Raw genomic sequence first — 15,249 nt, 5'->3', positions numbered from 1 at the left:
AGCCTCACAAAATACGTTTCTAATGTAAATGGGCCTAGTACGTGGCATTCATACCTCTGATGTGCCGATCCCTGCACAGAAAGGCAAGCAGGGACCGGGAGAGCCGTGGAGGGCGAGTCAGGAGTACGGCCAGAGATGGGGGCGCTGTTATCCCTAACAATAACAAACAACCCCAAACTCACTTGGTAAACATCACTCACTTTCTCCCCACCTGTTCTTGTGTTACAGACTGACAGCCCTTTTAATATGAAATAAATCAGGCAGGAGAAGGAGTGTCTGGAAGAACATACAGATTGAAAGCTGACTGACAGAACGCCTCCAAAATGCGCTCTGTTTGCATTTGCCTTTGTAGCAGCTAACTTGAAAGCATGTCAGGTGCTTTGAAGGCTGTGAGGTTGCCTTCTGAACCTGGAGGATGAGCGCACTGTGTGCTTCCTGGAGGCTCCTGGCCAGGCGGGGGCCCCTGCTGTTTGTGCCCGCGGGACAGCAGAGCAAGCCCGGCCTGCAGATGCTGACGGCCCCTGCCATCTCCCTCCCGCGTGGGGGGCTAAAACAGCATCGTGTCTAATACCCGGTTTCCTACCGAGGTAGAAACAGCCAGTAGTCCCAAGCCAGTGGGCTCACACTGAGGCATTAGGGCCTCGTCACTTCTCACCAAGAAAACCTGCTGGTAATGAGCCGTGTCACCTTTCAAGGTGTGTGGTCAGTGGACATCTGAGTCAAGTGCACCCCCCACCTCAGCCCAGCCTCCAAGATGCTAAAGTTCCCTCGGTGAGCTGTCTCCTTGGATTTCCCGGACTGTCCAGTGTTCGCAGTTATCCTGCAAAGCAAATACTAGTACCCATCAGTCATGAGACAAGCGAAGTCAGCTTCAACATCATGCACGGCGCAGGGGAAGTATTTCTGCTCTAAGGCAAGAAAACGCTCACGAAGTATGGGGTGGGCCGGGAGTAAGCCTGGAGGAAAAAGGAGAGAACAAGGCAGGAGGCGAGCGCCAGAAAAGCGTGCGGCGCTGGAAGGGTGTCTGCCTTGCGGAGTCCCCCTCCTGTCGTCTTCTGCTGGGATACCCTGCCCGGCCTTCACACCCACCAGGCCTCTGATCCGCCGGCTTGCCCCTGCTAACCTGGCTCTTTGAGCATCCCACGAATAGCGGTTGAGTATCTGTGAAGGGCTGGTCCCTGTCCTGGATGTCAGAACTACAGTGATAAATAATTTGGACAAAGTTGCATCCTCGTGGAAATGCCATGGCAGAGGGAGACAGTAAAGGAACACAATGCTATCCCGAACAAGGTAAGTATAGATTGTGCCAAATGCTGTAAAGGAAAGAGAGTTGATACACTCACTGATGCTTACCCAGTGACCCAGGAGGCTTGCTTTGGGCACGGATCAAGGATGGCCTGCCCAAGGAGGCAACATGTGAGCGGACACCTAAGATGGGAAAAGAACCCAGTCACGTGACAAACAGGAGCAGAAGGTACTTAGGGTGCAAGCACACTGACTGAGCCACGAGCGGTCTCCAACGGGCTCCCGATGGGACAGTCACATGACCTTCTAGCGCCTCCCTCATGGGGCTACTAAGATTAGAGGAGATGTGCAGAAATGGTTACACTGTGCCTGGCACAAAGTCAACACTCAAGAAATGATAACCGCTACTATTATTTTCAAAGACTTGGGTTCATTTTGAGGTGGGAAGGGAGTGTGAAATCAGCTGCTTAGGGCCACTCTGAGCCAGTGTGCCTGAGTCCCTGTGATCTCAGGCCACTGAAAGCATTCGAGTGCAATTATAAAGAAATTACTTTCCCAGCAATTAATCACGAGTATAAGATTGCCAATACATATCATTGCTGCATTATGACACATTGCATCACACAATCGGAATGTAGAGTAGAAAGGGGCCATTTGCAGCTGACCTTATTCAAGTCAAATCAGCTCAGTCAATTGAGAGTCAGTGGGAGTTTTGCCTGAGTGAGGGTCAAGACCAATTATTGAAAGGCATACTAGAACAAGGGGGTGTTTCTGAAGACATTACATCTTATAGTAATTTTTCACAGTTCAGAGAGATGTTGAAGTAGCACGTGTGTAATTTAGACAATACACTGTTGACAAAGGTTTTCTGTCCAATCCTTTATTTCAAGAGAGTCTATCTGCATCTTTTTAATTTTTTTTTTTTTTGGATAAATGCAAGAATATGGTAAAAAGTACAAAATGGCTGAGAGATGTATCTTAAAACCAAAGTAGGGTCATGGGAAGACAAAGACTTCTCAGCAACTATGCTATTGGCTTGGATTCTCGGCTAGAGAATTCCAGGCTAGAAAGTTCCACGGTCTAACTGTAGCCTCAGGCTTCTCCTCCATCTTGCAAGTCTCCCTTGGCTTTGGAGAATGCAACTGAATCTCAACACTGGCTTATACAAGATTTAATTCAGATTATTAATCTACCACTAAAAAAAATAGTTATTCTATATATTTCAAAGCCAGCATTGTCTATGGATTACTTGCTGGTTTTTGTAATATCTGTGGGTCTACCCTCTTCCATTCCCCTCAAAATGTCAGTGAGCAACTAGAAGAAAAGGCTACTTAAACCCACTAGTGGGTCTTTCACCAATGCCTACTCTGTCTCTGGTCCTCGCCAGCCTCCAAGCCCGCTTTACACCGGCCGGCTCATCGCCACCAAGATTTTTCTAGGGCTCTAACAAAATCATTTGAATCTTGAAACATCTTTATAAAAGACTATTATGAGAAGATTTCATGTGTCTAACTTGGTCAATATATTCTTACTATGACGGGGGAACAAAAAGCAAAACGGCTCGGTAGACCGCAAGCAATTTGAGAACAGAAATCGTATCTTTTATTCTTCATACCCTTCACTATGCCCTACATTTATGAATTCTCCAATAAATAAGTGCTCTGTAATTGGTAAACTACCAAGAAGTTAAATTGCTTTGTCTAGACAGAGAGGATTGATTTGGGCGGATGAAGTTATAGTTCAGATTCTATGCGCAAGGGGTAATAATGTTTCCAGACATGGAAGCTTGGTATGTAAGCTACCACAGGTCTTTAACTAGCCAAAGGGAATCAACTGAAACTTTGCAGCTGGAGGTTCTTGAAATTTGCACAAGATACAAAGTTGGGGGGAGGGTGCGTTTTGTACAAGGGGCTTCTGGCTTTAACCCGGTGTAAGAAGGGGTTTGCTAATTGATAAGATATATAGGAGCCCAGGTTCCTAGATAATGAAGCCTGAGGCAAAAGCTTAGGTGCTGAGCTGTCGTTGGGTGGTGTAATCCCACAGAAGTAAAAGTAAGCGGAAGGGGAGTTAAGTCAGGGAAGGAGGGAGCGCAAGAAGGAGAGACATCGAGCTGGGCTCCGCTGAAGTACCGGCACAGCTAACCACTCAATGGTACAAGATGGTCTTGGGCAAGGCCACGTGAATTACCGCCTTCCAGACAATCTGCTGGGGGTGGCAGGGCAGGGAAGGGCAGGAAGACTCACTTATCCATGGGCTCCCATACCTCAATGGGCAAAGGTTGGTATTAATCCCCTGTGATGAGTGATTTTATGTGTCAACTTGGAGGGTGTTTGGATGAGATTAACATTTAACTCAGTGGCAGCCGCTGGCCTTCTGACTGGAGCTGCACCATGGGCTCTCCTGGGTCTTGAGTCTGTCTCAGATCAGCCCACGCTGCACCTGTTGGACTTGCCTCCCTAATCAGATGAGCCAACTTATTATATATACATATGAATATATATATTCATTTTGTATATACATCCAATTCATTATGTATATATACATGCAGTTCATACATACACACACACACCCCCCCATTGGTTGTTTCTCTGGAAAACCCTGACTAATGCACCCCTGTATTTCCAGGTTGCTCATGCAGAGGTACCGACCGGGGCTCCAAGCAGTCTCAGGTGTCAGTGTTACACCTATAAAAGGCAGTCGCCATGGTGACTTGGGAGAAGCAAGTGGCCAAGGGCTGGGAGGTAGTTCAGGCAACAGGGTCTGAGGTGAGGCGTGAGAGTGAACAGCATGGAGGGGAATGCCAAACGAGGTTCTGATTCTCAAAAGGTGCTTACAAAGCCTCCTACAGTAGGCTTATGGGTAAGGTGAGAAAATGTGTGCTCACCTTACAGCGGGGTAAATTTTCAAATAACAAGACAACATATACTCCAGAGTACCCATGCTTGAATGCCACTATCTAGATGTGTGACCTTGGGCCAGTTATTTAGCCTCTCTAGTGCCTGTTTTATTGGTTTTTGAAATGAGAACATTCTGGATTGATGACGTTCAGGCCTTCTCTCAGCTCTAAAAGTTATATTTACCTCTCCGATTTGGACAAACACTTAGACATGTAAAGATTCCATAAATCTGACACATTCAATGTCAGAAGCAGAATTGTTAAATATTTTATTAACAGAAATAAGGGGCCAAAGTCAATATGAGGAAATTTTGCAAAGCTAAATGTCAAGCCCTGCATTTGGGACCAAGCAACCAATTCCACAAGTACGGATTAGGGGAGACTTGGCTTGAGAACCATCTGGATTAAACAGCAACAGCCAAGCCCGGGATTTCTGTTGACCCCAAAGTCCAATGAGTCAACTGCTCAATAAGCAGGTACCCATTACTGGGGTTTCTTCACTGAGACAGGGGTTGGATAAGATGGGTCAGAGGGCCAGGGCCTCCGATGATCCATCTGAAGAATTCCCAGCTTCATTCACGCTTATCCTGTCCCTTTAGCCTTTGCCTCGGTCCAACTAGATTGTGGCCCAGGGCACAAGAGCCACAAGGTCAAGTGCCCCTATCGGATTCTAATGGGATCACTGAATGGCACAAGGTCACCCGGAGAGCCTCCCAGCTTTTCCTTCTCTTTATCCTCCAGGAGTGATTGTTCTGGATTGTGGCTCCCCTGCCTGGTGTATAAAGCCACCTAAACACAAAACTCATAACCAGAAGGCAGCTTCGGGAAGCCTCGCTCAGCTCTTCAAGAGTTATAGGCATTAAAAGGTGGTCCCCTGGAGTGCTCTGCCACTCTGCTGACTGGAACCAAATCTATCTTAAAGTTGGAAATATGATCCAGGTGGGGATGGACTGTGATTTAATGCCATTCAAGTACTATAGGGCACACTTCTTAAAGAAACCGTTGTAAAGTATTTGTGGCTAATGCTGCCGGTGGGTGGAGGGCATGGTATATTCTCAAGTACAAGAGCCCAGCTTGTATCTAGTAATTGTTATATCTTCTCTGAAATTTACTGCCGATGTCTCAATTTTAACAATTTAAATAACAAGATTAACCAAGTGGAACAAAGCTCAGGCAGGCTGGCGCTCTTGATGAAAGGAGGACAACTCTTATGTCTGAGCGCATTTTTACTTTGACATGAGCAGTGACACACAGAGATGAAATCTGGTTAAAGCGGCAGCCTTCTCAACCTCATGACAGCTTCTTAGGCTAAGCACAACAATTTCAAGAGAGTGCACGCATACACTTGTTAACTTTACTCAGGAAGACTGATTAGGGACAATGCTTATGAATATGATAATAAGAGGTGGGAGCTGGAAAGGTAGGCTAAAGAAGCCAGGTAATTGGCATTCTGTTTTCTTCACTTCTAATGGAGTGCTCTGCAGTCTTAATTCTTTGGGTGCATCAGTTTGTTTAGAAACGAGGTGAATCTCCTCCGAGCGCCAAGTCTTAATGATGATAGCACATTTTTATTTGACCTGCTGCTGAGTTGCTGTGGATACTCTGAGTGGCCACATGTGATTTCCCATAGATGATAGGCTCATTACCTTTTGATGCTCTTTACTCCCCGTCCTGAAAGTCCCAGAATTTTAAAAGATGTTTCATGCCCAAAGTTATGTAACACATGCAAAGCAAGGCCTATTCTGAAGGAAAGCCATGTCCTTGGCAGCTACACACAAGGCCATGCTGGGAAGCTGCAACATGACTAGTAGAATTTCCCCCAAATTGCAAGATCTTACAGAAGAGTAAAGAGACTAGCCTATGAGCAGCAAGAGCTCAGAAAAGTCGTTTAACCTTTCTGGATCACTATTTCCTCTACAGTAAATCCCGAGAACTGGATTGTGATATCAAGTTCCTTTGAGCTCCACTGTCCTATGAGCTTATGCTCCTAATCTAAGGGCAAGTAAAACCAATTCAAATTCACTTGCATTATTTTAAGCTAAATACCAAAAGTCTTAATAGGGTACAACCACTCAATCAAAAAGTCTGGCAGTTTCTTAAAAAGTTAAACATCCCCCCACCATACGATTCAACCATTGCACTTCTAGGTATTTCCCCAAGAAAAATGAAAACTGAAGTCTACATGAAGTCTTGGACACAAATGTTCATTGTATCTGTATTTATAATAGCCCCCCAAGGAAAACAACCCAAATATCCATCAACAGGTGAATGAAGAAATAAACTGTACTCTATGCAATGGAATACTACCCGGCAAGAAAAAGCGATGAATTGTCAATGCACTCAACCATAGAGACGAGTCCCAAAATAAGTACGCTGAGTAAAAGAAGCCAGACAAAAACAGGACATACAGCCTAATTCCATTTATATAAAACTCCAGAAAACGGAAACTAATCTATAGTCATAGAAAAGCAGATCAGTGGCGCCTGGGGACAGGGTGGGGAGGGATGAGGGAGAGGATTTACAAAGCGTCACAAGGAAACTTTTGGGGTGACGTACATGTTCACTATCATGATTGTGATGAGGGTTCCATGGGTGCATATATATGTCAAAATCTGTCAAAGTATACACCTTAAATACATGCAGTTTATTATATGCCAATTACATCTCCAAAAAAGTAGTTTTAAAAAACAAAAAGTCTAAATACTATGCATAAACCTTAATGCGAGTTCTAAGATGTATCTCAAAGAATCAGAAATGTGTGCTGAGATGTGGAATATAAGGGTGTTCGGTGCAGTAACTATTTATACACACGAAAAAAACTGAAAACAGCCTAAATGTCTAAAAGGAAAGAATTGATTAGGTAAAGCATGGCACATCTTTATGTTGGGATGTGATGCGGTCATTAAAAGTCTTGACAAGGGGCGCCTGGGTGGCTGAGATGGTTAAGCATCTGGCTTCGGCTCAGGTCATGATCCCAGGGTCCTGGGATCGAGCCCCACGTAGGGCGCCCGGCTCAGTGGGGAGCCTGCTTCTCCTTCTCCCTCTGCCTCTCTCCCTGCTCATGCTCTCTCTCTCTGTATCTCTGTGTCTCAAATGAATTAATAAAATCTTAAAAAAAAAAAAAAGTCATGACAAAATACTGTCATGAAAAACTGTGATCGATTTCAATGTGAAAAAAGCAAGGTACAAAGCAACATGTAGAGCATAATGAAACTATATTTTTTTAAAGTCTGTGTTGGAAGTTGATAATTAATCACCCTTCTCTCTTCCCCTCCAACTGAGAAGCAGAGTAAAGAGCTGGGCGAATGGAGAGCAAAATATCAGCTTTATTACTAAGCATTTTGGAAAAATGTAGCTTGGAGCTAAGGCAGAGCGGGCTCCCTACCTTTCCTCCGTGAATCATCCTGAGCCACTGAGCACTACAGCTCCCTGCGAGGCCAGGCCAGCCCTGCAAAGTTTATCCCTGTGTAGAGTTCTCAAGCCCACGTTACTGGCATGTTGGGTGGGGCTGTCTGACACGGTGCAGGTTGTTAGCATCCCTAGCCATCACCCATCAGGTACCAGAGAATCAATCCCCCAAGCAGTGTGACAATGAAGAGCCTTTCCCACGTGTTTCCAAATGCTCCCCCAACCAAGGGAGGTGAGCTGCCCCGGCTGAGAACCCGCCGAGTGTTGAGGATAAGCGGAGGTGAACCTCCTGAACCATGAGTGGAAGGGGCATGCTTAAGTAATCCCCCTCATCCCCCCTCCCTCCACAAAACCCTCTTCCCATGGGCACAAGGAAGTGAGTGAGGCAACAGAGGGAAAAGTGAAAGTACTCTGCCTAGTACCTCCTTAGGGAAGGAAGTTCCAATTTAATTGTCTGAAGTAAAAACCCAAGGAGAAAAAAGGAATGGTTCCCCTTGCAATCTGCATGTCTCTGTTAAGGTGAAGAAAAAGATCTGGAAGGACATACGCCCTGCTGCTATCACGGCTACCTTCCCTGGCTGGGTAGTGGGACTGAGACAGAGGGGGAGCATTACGGGTGATTATTTTGTTTGGCTCTTTGTATTTTTGGTTTTTCAAGTTTTCTTAATACATGACTCTTGATACTTGGTGGGGTGGGAGGGTGAGGGGCAGCCCCTTTTCCGTATAAGAGAAAAAGTAAACTAAAAGGAAGGAGAGTTCCTGAGCTTTCCAGAACTACAGTGCTAGGCAGTACCTGGCCTAAGACTTCCCCTCCCCACTTCATGATCCCCAGGGACTGTCATACTTTGTGAAGATGCCATTTGGGGACGTGTGGCCCATCACCTATGGTATTCAGTGTTGCTCTGAAAGTGTCCAAAGTGTTCTGTACATGGGATTAGATTCCGCTTTCACTTTTCCTTAGTTGATAAAGCACATCAAGCAATTTTTCTAGAATGGCCTCTACTTAGCATCCTCATGGGATTGACATTCAGGCATGCCCTGGATCAAGCTTCTCAAATTGACCCAACCAAGGCCTCACAGGCTTCAGTCTATTGCAAAACTAAAATTACAGAAAGTCATTGACATTCAACTATCTAAAGTTTTTAACACCAAAAAATACAGTGCAATATAATGGTGCTACTCGTAATATAATTACATGATTTGTGTTCAGATACTAATTTATAAAGCCTTATCTGTAGCTTTGTCCTATATAGGAAACAACGTTGTGCAGAAACCATCTTCCTCTGCCCTGCTATCCTGCAACTCTACCCATGGCCTCATTTGAAGATAACATCAAAAGTCTGGGTTGAGGCCCTTTGAATGTAAGCCTGGTTCCCACAGCCCTTCATCCTCCACCTTGTGCCAGTGTGGTCTCAGATGCAAGCTCCAGCCCTCATTACAGACTCAGTCTCTATGGTGAGCCTCCTGGAGGGGCGGGGGACAGGCATTTGGAAACACATGCTCGGAGAGAAGGAGGTCAGTGACTCAGGTGGCAGAGACCCAGGTAGCAGATCAGTCAGACGATACTGGGCTTGAACCATTTCAATCCAGGTCCCTGTTTGGGTGAGACATTTTCACAGGAGACACACAGTGTCGAGTCAGTGAGATCCTTGTGGGGTGGGCTGGCCAAAATTTCTGAAAAGCAACACCTCCTATGAAGACTGTTTTTAGTTCTTGGATAGCTTCAGATGGTCTCTGTGGCATTTGCTACAACCACAAATGGGAAAGCCTTAAAGAAACTTCCATTTTTTTCTGATAGCGAAAATTCTGGATTGGTGTAGGATTGTGTGTGTTTGTATGTGTAAGCTTACAGAAGCACTTCCCCATGTTCCTTGGCTGCATTTTTAGCAAAGTATCCCAAATTTCCTTTGGGATCTCTACCATTTAAAGCGGCTGATCTGCTACCTGAGTCTCTGCCAGCTAAGGCATGGACCTCCTTCTCTTCGAGTCACGTGTTTCCAAATGCCTGATCCTCCCCCCCCTCCCTCCAGGGAGTAGGTCAGGAAAAAAAAGTTAAAAACACACCCTGAATCCTGCCAGGCAAGCACTGAGCAACCAAGAGTACTACATCAAGAGCCGAGGCTCTGGTTGGCAGGTGAGAAACTTGGAACCAAAAGCAGATTGGGATTACTCAGATCCTGGGGCATGCTGGGAACTACATCAGGGAATTCTCCAAGATCTTTCCACACCAACCAATGGTAAGACATACATTTTATGTTGTGATCCAGGACACGTATAACTAGCTACACGTGGACACAGATATAAACACATAACTGAAACCAGCTCCCAAAACTGCCTGCCATGGAATAGCTATTCAGTAATTATTTCTCAAAGGAACTAAAGCCAAACCAAACCTTAGAGAAACCATACTCACCTCACCAGGTGCCATGTGCTCTGATAGTTCCTATTCTTTTTCATTTCTTTAACAAGGTAAGGAGTTGCAACCCACTAAAGTGACGTCACCACCACTAACAGGTAGCCTGTTCTGAAAGGAGTTTCAGGCACCGCCTGTCCCTCACTGAGGACTCCTGAAACTTGCCAGGTAGGAAGCGGGGGCTTCGGGACCCTGGAGGCACGCAGGCCAGCCACGGCTCTATCTGGGTCAGGCAGAGTACCGTCAGGTGGAGCGAGGCCACCGCAGAGCAGCGGGGGAGACCTATGTTCTATGTCTCCGTTCTAGTCCACACACTGTCCCACTGTCCCCTCACACGAAACCATTCATCAAACCCAGAAACAGAGTCAGAAGTCAGAAGTCAGGCTGGCAATCACTTTGCTTCGATATCTTGTCAGAGGATCGGGAAGAGGCGGGAAACAAGGGTTACTTAAGCAGCTGTGAAAATCATGGAGCAACTTGGCAAATGAAAAATCCACTCAGACCCACCAGCAGCACAAAAGTGAGGAATTAAACAACTTTGTAAATAAAGGGATCATTACTCTCGATGCATTAATACACACTTAAGGCCTATTGAAAACGTCCCATTTCAAGATAAATGAAGAGCATTAGCTGTTCATTTGCCAAGCCAGATGGGCTGTTTCCACAGCCTGGCGCTGGAGGTCGGAGGCTTGGGTCAGCCCGGGACTGGCTCGGGTGGGAAGCCGGCGGGTCGACGTCGGCGACCTGGGAGGGGCAGGTCCCTGCATTCCCGCTCTGGTGAAGGTTGTAACCACGGCCCCGTTTTTCACTCAAGGGATGTCCTCAGCGCACACCTGATGAAGTTGGGAGGAAAGTTCTACACCAGTGCATTTGCCTCCTCCGCGTTTCATCATCCTTCACCAAATAAGCATAATTGTTCCGTGTTGAAGAGGTGCCGGGGACAGAGGCACTGCTGGTAATCGCCTAATGGGCGGGCGAAATGAGGTGTGAGGCACATCGGTGTGAAAAAGGCAATAGCCACAAGTTTATTAACATTGGAAATTAAAATAAGCTCGGCCCCAGCCAGGCAGTCCTTGCTGAAATGAATCCCATTATCCCTCTAATAACGGCACGGGGGCTCAACTGAATGCCACCCAGGGGGTAGAGAGGCCTCAATGCAGGTCACCTCTCTGCCAGCTTCGAGGAGCTGAAGGCTGTCTGGTTCACTGAGGACGATCACAGAGGAAACACGAACAGCCTTGCCCGCCTCCCCCCTGCAGCTCCTCCCGCTACACTGAAACCTGTGGGCAGGCGCGGAGCTGCGAAGGGGGGAAGCCCAACTCTATGCCATTCGGACCCGGGCGCCTTTTTCAATAGTTGCTGAATGGAATTTGCAAAGGTGTACTGTAGGGCTCTGGAACGGGATCTTTTCTCTTTTTTTTTTTAAGATTTTATTTATTTATTTGAGAGAGAGGGAAAATGAGCAGTGGGGAGGGGCGGGGCGGGGGGAGAGGGAGAGAGAGAGAAGCAGCGGTCCTGCTGAGAACGAAACTGACAGAGGGAAGGCATTCAGAGGAATAGGGGGACTGGCCAGGCCAAGGCAGGCTTTGAGCTGGGAACTAGGAGACAGTAAGCTTAGGGGGAGGGTGGCACAGGGAAAAACATGTCGGGGAGTTTGGATTTAATGCTGGATTTAAAGGGAAGCCGTGTAGGTTTCAGACACGAAGACTCATGTGATTAAAGGATTTAAATCACTTAACATCGCATTTGCTTTACATTAAAAAAATATGTTTCGGTTTTAAATTTTAATTCACCTTCAATTTCATGAATTTCATTCACTATTATATTCAAAGCCACTTACTTCAAATGGGAGTCACTGCTGCCCAGAAATCCAACTGTATTTCCCTGGTCCATTCACTCCCTTTGTTTCAGAGTGAAAATTTTGTAACTTTTTCTCTCTTCTCAAACTTCCGGCACATCTGCTTGGGTCCTGCTCTCAGGGCTGACCTGTCTCTTCTTCCTACTCCTCCTACTTCTACCCACCGGCCTGCCTTTGGCCTGATGCTCGGGCCCCCTCCGGTTTCCGCCAACACCTCCACCTGTGGCCAGATGGCTCCTCCCCTACTCAAGGATGCTCCTCCCACTACCATTGGCACACAAACAGCAGCAATTGCTCTCCTCTTAAAAAAAAAAAAAAAATCCTTTCTTGTCCTCATGGTACAGTGCTTGTCCCATTTCTCTGCTCCCCTTTGCAGGATGACTGCTCAAAAGAGCTGTCTACACTGGCACACTGCACTGTCTCTCCTCCTGTACTCTCTAGAACCCACTCCAAGTAGGCTTGACCCGGCCCCTCCAAAGAAACCACTCCTTGGTAAGGACACGGCAGACCTGATGACCTATGGTGTTGCTAAATGCAATGGCCAACTCTCCATCCTCACCTTCTCTGAACTCTTGGCATCCTCTGCCCTTGGCTCCCAGGATGCTGCTCCTTCTCAGTCTCCATCTGGTTCCTTCCCATTTTTTCAACCTCTAAAAATTATAGTGAGTCCTTGGCCTCTTCTCTCTCTGAACTCTATCCCTAGTTGATCTCATCCACGGTGGAGGCTATAAACACTGCCTATCTGCTAACAAGTCCCACATTTATGTCTCCAGTTTGGACTACTCCCAACTCCGGAGAGGTCTCTGCTTGGATGTCTAACAGGCATCCGGAATTTAGTATGTCCAAAGGTGAACTCATGGCTCCTGCCCCACCTCCCACTCCCCTGCCACCCACACCCCCGCCGCTATATGCATTGCACCAAAACCTCCCTTCCCAGCAGCCTTCTCAACGGCAACTCCCTCCTCCCCTTTGCTCAGGACTAAAACCTCAGATCTTCACCTGCTCTCATACCCTCCATTCCAGTCCATCAGGAAATCCAACTGACCCTGATTCCAAACTAAATCCGGACTGACCACTTCTCACCATCTCCACTGCGATCTCCCTGCTCCAAATCACCATCCCTCCCAGGATCACTGTGACAGCCTCCTAGCTGGTCTCCCTGCCTCCATCTTTGCCCTAATACAGCCTATGCTCAACACAGCAGCCAGAGCGACCTTCGTAAAGTAAAAGTCAGAGCTCGATCACTCAGAATAGAATCCGACCTAATTCCAATGGCCTAAGAAGTCCTACCCTCTCTGGCCCCAGCTACTTCTCTATCCTCTCCCTCTCTCCCTCTGCTCAGCCCCACGGGCCCCTGGCTGTTTCTCAAACACACCTTTGCACATACTGCTCGGGCTGGCTGCAGTGGAATTCTCCCAGAGGGTCCCATGGCTGGCTCCTTCAGTTCCCCCCGATCCTGCTCAGTGTCACCTACCTGCTCAGTGAAGCCTTCCCAACCACTCTGTATAAAGCACCCACACACACTGTCCCCACAATTCGCTTTGTCTGCTTGACTTCTCCATTCAGCTTATTGCCATCTGTTAAACCGAATCCGTAAGTGTTCATCGTCTCTCATTAGAACAGAGCTCGTCTGGGGCAGGGACTATGTTGTGGTCCCTCCCGTGTCAGTGCTTAATATGTAGTAGGAGCTCAACAAATACTCGTGGGATGAACAGTACTTATTGGAACCCACTCTTCGAAGCACCTGCTATGTACAAGGAAAACACAAAACCCCCCTCTGCTCCAGCCATCCAGTGGCTCAGTGGCCAAGGCCGGGATTAACCCCCACAGCTGCCACAAACACTACCTGAATGCACAGCCCTGCCGGCCCGCCGGCCCCGTCCCCACCCCCACCGCAGGCTTATCAAGACCAGTGTCTTCTGCCCTCTGTTCCCTTGCCTGGGAAAGGAATGTTCTGGTGCCAGGGGCTGCCTGGTTGCTTCCCTCCAAACAAACGTAATCGACCGTAACCCACAGTTTCCTTCCATTAAGCTGAGGGAGCAGTGGCCGGGATGCCAAGTCTCAGCACTTCCATTTACTTACTACGTCATTTTGGCCAAGGTTTTTAATCTCCTGAATCTCAGCTTTCTTCAAAATAGGATGGGAAAAGTAAAGCTGACTTCTAGAGATGTCATGGGATTAAATGAAATGAAGAGCAGGTAACACTTGACGCACAGCACTTGCTCACTGGATGTTACTTTCCTTTCTCGTCCCACCAAAAGGTGACCCTAGAATCACTCAGAAGTTACAGTTTCTAACCCAACACTCAACTGTGGCCCTCCAGAAAAGCCTGGCCAGGGCTCAGCGGTGGTGGAGACCACAAATAGGCTGTGTGAACCTGTTTAGGCCATTCTCCCCTTCCCCTCCTCTTCCTCCCTCTCCTCCTTCACACAAGCCCACAGAGGAACAGACTGTCCTTGGCTTCCTTCTTGCATTTATGGCAGACCTTCTCCGTCCTGCAAGGGTGGTGAACTGAATTCAGAAAAATGACAGGTCATTACAAATATACTGCATGTTGTAAAATAAAAGAATGTCCTTGTTAGAAAGCCAAATGACTTACTTTGGGAGTAACTTTAAATGATAGGCTTAGGATACTGCAAATGCAGAGTGCACGTGTTACACTTTGGTATAGTACTTTAAATATACATGTGGCACTCAAATATCAATACATATGGATGTTGGCATTAATCCTTTAACTGGAATGATCTCTGATGGTAACTCTCCATTACTCAGCTCTCTATTGATTTGGGTTCAGACTTGGAGAAGACTCAGGCCAGGTCTCTACTGAGGAGAGTGGCATGGAGAGTTGGTAATTATCCAATGAATTCCAGTAATTATGCAATGAATTACAAATTGTCTATACCAGCGTTTCCTGGAATGTTTAATTCAGCAACATACCTGTGCACTTTCCAGGACACATTTGGAGGAGTGGGTTGGAGAAGAGGGATGTCCAATGGGGAACCCTGTCTACTTCCCACTGCCTAGTACTTGTCCCCTACATCCCCTCACCCCAACATATTCCTATAAACGCATGCAATTCACACGACTTTGGGTTTCAGTCTCCCACCATCCCTTCTGCTTCCAAAGTAAAAACTCTAAAGTAAAAGAAAAAAAAAAAGAAAGCTAAAGAAACCCTAACTGACTGTATGTGTTACATTGAGTAGGTACTGTCTGCATTAGATGGCTTAACTAAAATGCTGTGATTACTACTCTGAAGCCAGGACTTTGACACAGGTCATGGACCTCTTTAAGAATTGGGAAATAACAGGGCGCCTGGGTGGCTCAGTTGGTTAAGCGACTGCCTTCAGTTCAGGTCATGATCCCGGAGTCCTGGGATCGAGTCCCGCATTGGGCTCCCTGCTCAACAAGGAGTCTGCTTCTCCCTCTGAC

The 15,249-nt window shown here is 46.9% G+C and overlaps 1 long non-coding RNA gene across 2 annotated transcripts in view; it reads right to left on the bottom strand.

Annotated features, from left to right (window-relative positions):
- LOC118523392 (uncharacterized) overlaps positions 1 to 15,249 on the bottom strand; it is a 135,371-nt gene that overhangs the window by 62,193 nt on the left and 57,929 nt on the right. Inside the window, exon 8 of one of the 2 annotated variants that reach the window (XR_004911081.2) lies at positions 10,054 to 10,925. The exons of the other annotated variant lie outside the window; for it this stretch is intronic. This is a non-coding gene — a long non-coding RNA (uncharacterized LOC118523392). Of the gene's footprint in view, positions 1 to 10,053; positions 10,926 to 15,249 lie in introns of those variants that run through there. 2 annotated transcript variants of the gene reach the window in all.

Source organism: Halichoerus grypus, chromosome 12 (assembly GCF_964656455.1).
Source record: "Halichoerus grypus chromosome 12, mHalGry1.hap1.1, whole genome shotgun sequence".
Lineage (NCBI taxonomy): Eukaryota > Metazoa > Chordata > Mammalia > Carnivora > Phocidae > Halichoerus > Halichoerus grypus.
The sequence above is the reverse complement of the archived record's forward strand: the minus strand, read 5'-3'. Positions and strand labels throughout refer to the sequence as shown.